The sequence below is a fragment of the Urocitellus parryii genome, chromosome 12 (assembly GCF_045843805.1).
Source record: "Urocitellus parryii isolate mUroPar1 chromosome 12, mUroPar1.hap1, whole genome shotgun sequence".
Lineage (NCBI taxonomy): Eukaryota > Metazoa > Chordata > Mammalia > Rodentia > Sciuridae > Urocitellus > Urocitellus parryii.
Window position 1 is genome coordinate 63,785,085 of NC_135542.1, and position 7,758 is coordinate 63,792,842.

A 7,758-nucleotide genomic window follows, 5' to 3' on the forward strand; every position below is an offset into this window, starting at 1 on the left:
AACATGGCAGAAGAGTATGGTGGAAGGAAGCAGCTCACATGATGATCAGAAGGCAGAGAGGGAAACTTCACTGGTGAGATACAAATATATACACCCCAAAGCCATGCCCCCGATGCCCCACCTACTCCAGACACATCCCACTTGCCTCCAGTTACAACTCAGTTAATCTCAGTAGGAATTAATTCACAGATTTGTCTAAGGTTTTCACAACCTAATCATTTCCCCTCTAAACCCTCTCATGCTGTCTCACACATGAGCTTTTGGGGGACACTTCACATACAAAACATAACAAATGTCTATAGCTATTTTAAAGTTCATTTAAAAAATGAAATGGTAAGAAAATAGAGATGGACAGATTAACTGATACATGACAAAGCAAATCTAGCAAATGTTAATTGTAGAATTTAAATTTTAGGCCTATGTATGTTCACTATACAATTCTTTCAACTTTTCCATATGCTTTAAAATTTTTCAGAATAAAATTCTGGGGAAATTTACTACTGCATAAAGGCTTTAAATGGATAATACTATGAATTAAGAAAGCATATAGTAGTGAGATTTGATGGAATCAAGAATAATTTCCTTTTGTAAATAATTCATAGAAAGCTACAAAATAAATAGTTTCTGGAAGTAGTTCTCCTGTAATTACATTCAGTGATTTTTTTAAATACATTTTTTAATTCTAGATAGACACAACACTTTCATTTTATTCATTTATTTTTATGTGGTGCTGAGGATGGAACCCAGTACCTCACATGTGGTAGGAAAGTGCTCTATCACTGAACTAAAATCCCAGCCCAATATTCAATGATTTTTATATTTTAAGATCATTCCACATTTTGTGAAATAATGTTTCTAAAGTATATGAACTTCTGGACAATTCTACTTCCCAGGATTCATTGAGAGGCTATACTCTCAACTTTCATCATCCTTTGCTTTGTGTATTCCTTCAGTGCCTGCCTCCCCAGTTCCTAGAACAGTGCTTATATATGGTGTACATTAAATAAATATATTGATTGAACGAATTGTGTTAAATGTTACAAGAAAATAATGGCTCATACAGAAAAGTACACAGTTTTCAGAGCAAAATATTCATTTTAGCTCAGAAAGTTCCTGGATTCTTTAGCAAATTTCATCCAATGTAACTGGCATCCTGATTATATAATATGGAAAATTTTCTTCTAAAATCTTTTATTTTTCTCTCAAAAAATAAAGATAGTTGTTCAAACTGGTAATTTCCAACTTTTCAAAAATCTCAACACTGGTCATCATTTTCAACCCACTCTCTACTTTTTTCCTGATTTCTTTATTGGCTTCCCCTTATATTGTATCCAGATACAACATAGCTATTGGTCAGTGTTTTAGTCAACTATTTTGTTGCTGTAACCAAAAGATCCAAGAAAAAACAATTTGAGAGAAGAAAAAGTTTATTTGGCACTCACGGCTTCAGAGGTCTCAATTCATAGATAGCCTGCTCCATTGGTCTAGGCCCTAAGAGAGGCAGAACATTATGGTGAAAGAATATGGTGCAGGAAAGCAGCTCAATACTTGGCACCAGAAAGCAGAGAGAGACTAAGCTCAGCACACAAAACATGTATCCCAAAGACAAGTATCCAATGACCCACCTCCATGAACCATACCCTACCTTCCTATAGTTACCACTCAGTTAATCCCTATCAGAGGATTAATGCACTGATTCGGTTAAAGCTCTCATAACCCAATCATCTCACCTCTAAAGCTTTTTGCATTGTCTCACACATGAGCTTTTCAGGGACAATCCATATCTAAACCATAACAGTCACAAAGTTCAGTATGATGTTAATATAATTCTTTTTACAGAAAAAATTAAACCCCAAAGGCATAAACAAATAAAACAAACAATGACAATGTGGTGGCTTTCAGTATCAGTGAACTAAGGAAAATCAACACATACAATAGGGAAGGATTATTATCTTGTACCATATTCACAGCAAGGGGCTAAGAAAGACAACTGCAGGATTTCTACCTTGGGAAACTTAGGAGAAGAAATGTCTTGCAAGGATGAGAGGCAGTTGTTACAAAAGCACATAAATTCCTTGCTGCAATAATCACATGGAAAGATTGATGTTGGAAGCAGACATATGGCTCACAGGGGAGGAGTAATGAGATAAAGGCACATGCTGCTGGAGCAGGTGATGTTCTAATTAGATTTCAGCGATGTGGTTCAGACCATGTTTAGATGGAAATTATCTTAAAATATACAAAAGAAACAAAACAGAGAAGCAGGGGAAATGATTTAGAGCCATGATCATAATGAAATCAGTACAATGGAGCTGAAATAAGGTTTTTATAAGAATTTTTGTTGGAAAATAAAAGCAATTTGTCATCAGTATTAAAATGTTATTGGATTAAGTGAGTAGCACTATTGAAAAACTAGGAGTATTGGCAATAGATTATTACTTCATCACACATTCTTTTCATACTCTTTCATGAAGGTAGATAAAATTACCTTCAGGATCTACCATACTAAGTATTCATATTTGTAATCTTTTTATTCTCCATAATATTTATCTGAGATCATTGAATTCTAGGAAATAAGGTTCATACACCTGAAAATGGCAGAACCAGTGTCTAAACTTATGGTGTCTGATTACAAAGATAAGTTACCTAATCCTGTGCAATGTGCTTCATTTTATTTTATAAGCACAAAGTCATAAGCAATTTGGAACATTCATTGTAAGGAAATAAAAACCAACGCATGTAGGTGTTTTATGACATGTTTACATTTTTACATTATACAGATAGAGTTTTTGGTTGTGACTTGACCACCACTTATGCTAGCCTAGTTCCTTGTGGTGAGACCTTCCTTCGTACTTTTCAGTTAAAACCATTGTGCATAGGAAACCTTTTCTCCACTTGGCTGTCTTTTGATGTCCCAATAACTGTAAAGCTACGCAACTATTTTAGTTTTTATAGTTTTAAACTGGACCACTGATAATATCTCTTACAACATTGAAATACAATAGAAATGTTTGAAGTTTGAGGAAGTATAACAGAGAATTAGAAGCTGCTTTTGTTAAAAACACTGATTCACTTTCGTCTACAGATGCCCAATTTTAACTAAAGCAGAATGAAAGAACAGGAAAAAGACTTGGCGTTTCTGCTTTCATTTTTTATCTGTCTGCTTTATTACCTTAGTTTGGGTACAATTCCTACTTAATTCTGCACATAATTATATTAATAATTTAAGAGTGTTCAAATAAAGCTGGTAATCTACACCTTTTAAAGCCGAAGACACAAAGAGTAATTAAGGTGTTTTCAAGATTTACAGGGACAATCAAGTGTTAGCTTCTCTAGTGTCCTGTTCCAGACCCCTGGCATAGCACCTAGAAGTCTCCAGTCATTGCCCTAAAACTTCCAGGTACATCAGAACCTTGCAGGCAGATCACCTGCCATGAGATTACCACCTTAAGCAGGAGTAATTGTTTTGGGAGAACTGGATTGCACCCTTGTAGTTCTGATAGATAAATACCATTAGCAGCAAATGGAGACTGCACCTTTAGTGATAAGAATTCTGGAACCAGCTCACAGAATGAAAACTGAAATAATGACCAACCAGACCACAGTTTGACCAAGATTATTTACTTATGCACACTTCTCACTTCCTACCCCAATTATTCCTTTCTTTAATCCTAAAGTTCATGTCAGTACCCTCAAGACAAGGCTGAGGCACTTGATCTCACTTAGCCCTCCTAATATGTCCATGTTGATTAAAGTTCCTTTGCAGCTTTCACCAGTACTTTTTAATTTATTTTTTTTAGTTGTAGATGAACACAATACCTTTAATTAATTAATTAATTAATTAATTTTTTTAATGCAGTGCTGAAGGTCAAACATAGTGCCTCACACATGCTAGGCAAGCACTCTACTACTGAGCTACATCCTAGCCCCTCACCATTACTTTTTCACATAGGTTTTTATATGAGTGACCAGACCTGATTTGTTGGGACCTCCAGAGTCCAGTATCTGGCCTAGGACTCCAGTAACAGAAGGAGGTGATTAACTTTCAAATTATTCTTAAATAATAGTTCATCCAAGCATAGTTTCTATAGAATTGCTTTAGAATAATTTGGGTGGCTGAAATACTTATACCTGATGAAAACAATTTGCTCATAGCTTATATCTACTGTGATATTAATAAAGTTCTACAAGTAAGGACTATGAATCACAAGTACTCTTTCATGTATGCTGGCTAGACAATGGATTGAAATGTTACTTCTAGTTAAGAATAAACATTTGTTATGCAAAATAAAATTAATGAGTTTATTCAGCAATGAACAAATTTTTAAAAAGTACTCCACTGATTGAAGAATTAACTCAAATGATATCAAGATTTAGGGAAAGAAAGTAAATTCATTGGCACTATGCTCATGGGAACTGTGAGCAAAATATTTTGATAGAATTTATTAATTTAAAATTTGGCAGCAGCATGACTAAGTCAAAAACATGTGGCAGAGAAAATACCCACTCTAACTCTAAAGCCTGCTAATTCCCAACAGGGACAAACATTTGTAATACATTTTCATGTACTGTTTGCTAACTATGTACCAAGAACTAGCTCTCTTTTACTGTAGCATTTCATTTGAAAAATTAAAAGAGATATTATAAAGGAGAGCTGGGTCCTGGATGAGTTAAATGGAAAAAAAATCTCACAAAGGCAGGCTGTGCAACAGAAAGTTCAATCTTGAAGCCATCTGTTTGAGCAGTCAGAGGAAGCCTGGGGGTAGAGGAAATGGAGAAGGAACAGCTTAGGAGTAGTGTCAAGTACAGCTGAAGGGATGATCTCTGGCCCCTACTGGCAAGAAAAAACATGAAGTCACGTATTCCTTGTTACAAGGTGAACCTGGGAACCAGACACCAATGAATACAATAAAACTCAGGTTGCTGAGAAAATTCATATGAGCATTAAGAGTAACATAATGGTTTATTTGAAAGATACCATAAACAAATTTAAATTGTATAAGAACTGATGAACCTGACAGTATTGCTCTACTGTAGTAGAGCAAGAGTTAGCAGATGGAGTCCACTCAGAAAAGTTACTTAGAACTTAGATATGTAATTTAGCCTCTTAGAGATAATCATCACTATCATTTTCTAAATCCAAGAAGAATTTAATGTCTCCACAAAACTTGTGTTTCCAATAATTTAAAATCACTTTCCCTTTTGATTCAATTAAACATTTCTACCCTCTGCACTGATCTTCTTCCTTCTTTGGATCCTGGATGAACATTTACCTGGTTTATCTTATTCCTCCAATAAACTTTTCTTAAAAATCTTCCATGAGGCAGACACTGTACTAAATGCTGAGAAAACAAGTTTACCTGTTGGAGCCACTTCAAAATAAGCTCCCTGCAGCTTGACTTTAGATAGTGGTCCACATCTATGTCAGATGTCTTTAATGGGAAAGATAAATAGAACATATGTAGCAGTAAATCCTGTCAAAAGGTTCAAAACATGAGAGCATTTAGTCAACTAAGTGCTTTTTTATGAGACTGCTTCCAATCAAGACAAGGTCAACCTAGTTGTTCCTGAGCTCAAAAAGCAGTTACTAAACCCAACTGACTGACTTTGAGAGGGTGTATGTTTCTATTCATGAAGTTATTCCCAGACAACCGTTACAGAGAAGATGTGATGCTCAAGGCACCGAGAAAAGTGCTGAGATTAGAGGTGACACAACAAGAGTGTGGGCCTTCTCTCAAGAGGATATGCCACATGCCTGTAAATAATTATGATGAAAGATAGAAAATGGCAAGTGTCTTGAGAGGTAAAAAATATGACAGCTTCATCTGAGTGTGCATAAACAAAAATTTGGTGATATATTTCTATGCAAATAAATCTCCGTCTCTTGTTTGTGACTGTGTTAATTCAGCATTCCTCTGTAAATTATTGTTCTCACTTCAATAATGGGTTGTAATTTAACCTGACACCTCAAAGTCAATGTAGATAGAGACAGAATATAAACTTCCATGCTGAGTAAGCACAGATGGAATATGAGGAGGGCTTACTTCAGATTGGCCTGAAACACAGCTTCAGGGAAGGACCATTTGATTCCGTAATTACAGCAACCTCTGAGAATTCTTACTTGTAAATTGGGGAAACATGTTTTTTTACTACAAGACATTTAGAGTACTATTCAGCACCAGCCTCTCAAATTCCATGAACCAAGAGGACTGTAGGGACTGTGTGTGTAGGAAACATTGTCTCAGGAATGAATAAGTAATAGAGTTGCTTGTGAGTGTCACTGTAATAACATCACCATGTTCTTCTGTCCTCCTCTTTTAGTGTGACTAAACTCCTGGCTTGCCTAGGGCTTTCATAGCCTTACCCACCCATCCCAAAGTCTCACTTCTGGGAAAAACTTCAGTCTCAGGCAAACCTGGATGGCTGGTCATCCTACACCTACCATCTCACTCTTTCTGTTTCTACTCCAGATATGTCGGTGTACCTGTGGACTTTGTTTATGCCCGTTGCAGACATGAATGACTAAAAACATCCTGATATACATTATTTTTTTGTACTAGAGATTGAATCCAGGGTCTCTTTACTACTGAGCTGCATCCCAGTCCTTCTTGTATTATCATTTTGATATTCTGAAACAAGATCTTTCTAAGTTGTCAAAGGTCTCACTAAGTTGCTAAGGCTGGCCTTGAACTTGTTCTCTTGCCTCAACCTTGAAAGTTGCTGGGATTACAAGCATGTGCCACCACATCTGACTCAGACATCATCCTAAAAAGTACCAAAATATTTATAGATTTCTTTCCTCAGTTTATTATTTTTCCCTGAAATAAACTTAAAGCAGACCTAAGTGTTGCGATCATCAGGCACAGTAGTGTATGCCTGTGATCCCAGTGACTTGGAAGTCTGAGGCAGAAGGATCGCAAGTTCAAAGCCAGCCTCAGCAACTTAGTGAGGCCCTAAGCAACCTAGCAAGACCCTGTCTCAAAAATAAAATAAAATAAAAAGGGCTGGTGATGTGGCTCAGTGGTTAAGCACCCTTGGGTTCAATCAAAAAAATCTAGTACCAAAAAAAGAAAAAAAGACTTCTATTTTTCATGTCTTTTCCTAGTCATATGACAAGTGCATAAATAAGCCTAAAATTTAAAAAAGAATCCTTAAATTTTAAAAGAATTCTTCTATTTACCAAAAGCCATCATCTCTCAATAAATTGTGAGTGATAAACAAGGATAAGGCTTCAAGTAATTTTTGGAATTCCACATTGGCTACAATGTAAAACAGGGATGATGCACAACATGCAAACTAATGGTGAACTGTAAAAATCTGCTCAATACCTCAGAATAGCAGGAATCTACAAGAGAGACCCTAAATTGAATATGAGGGACCTTTTTTTTTTCCTTTTTTCTTTATTTTAACTTCTACTTACATTCCAACTTTTAGCTGAACTGGGAGTGGTTAGGGCAGAGCCATTCCCCAGGAATTACAAAAAAAGCCATACCACTTCTTCTACCTCTGCACAGTACAGCATAGCACTGCTGTCGACCCCCAGACCTCACCAGAGCTACCCACCACTCCAGTTACCCTGGAAGAAAACTTAGATTTTTTTTTAAAAGTTCAGATTTCATGTTTTACTATCAAGAATCACCATTCTATTTCACTCTGCTTGAGGTAGATGAATTTTACCACCTCATAGTAATGTCTGTCTGGATTAGAAAGGAGCATTTCTCCTGACCATATTCTTGACACATTAGATTTATGTATATA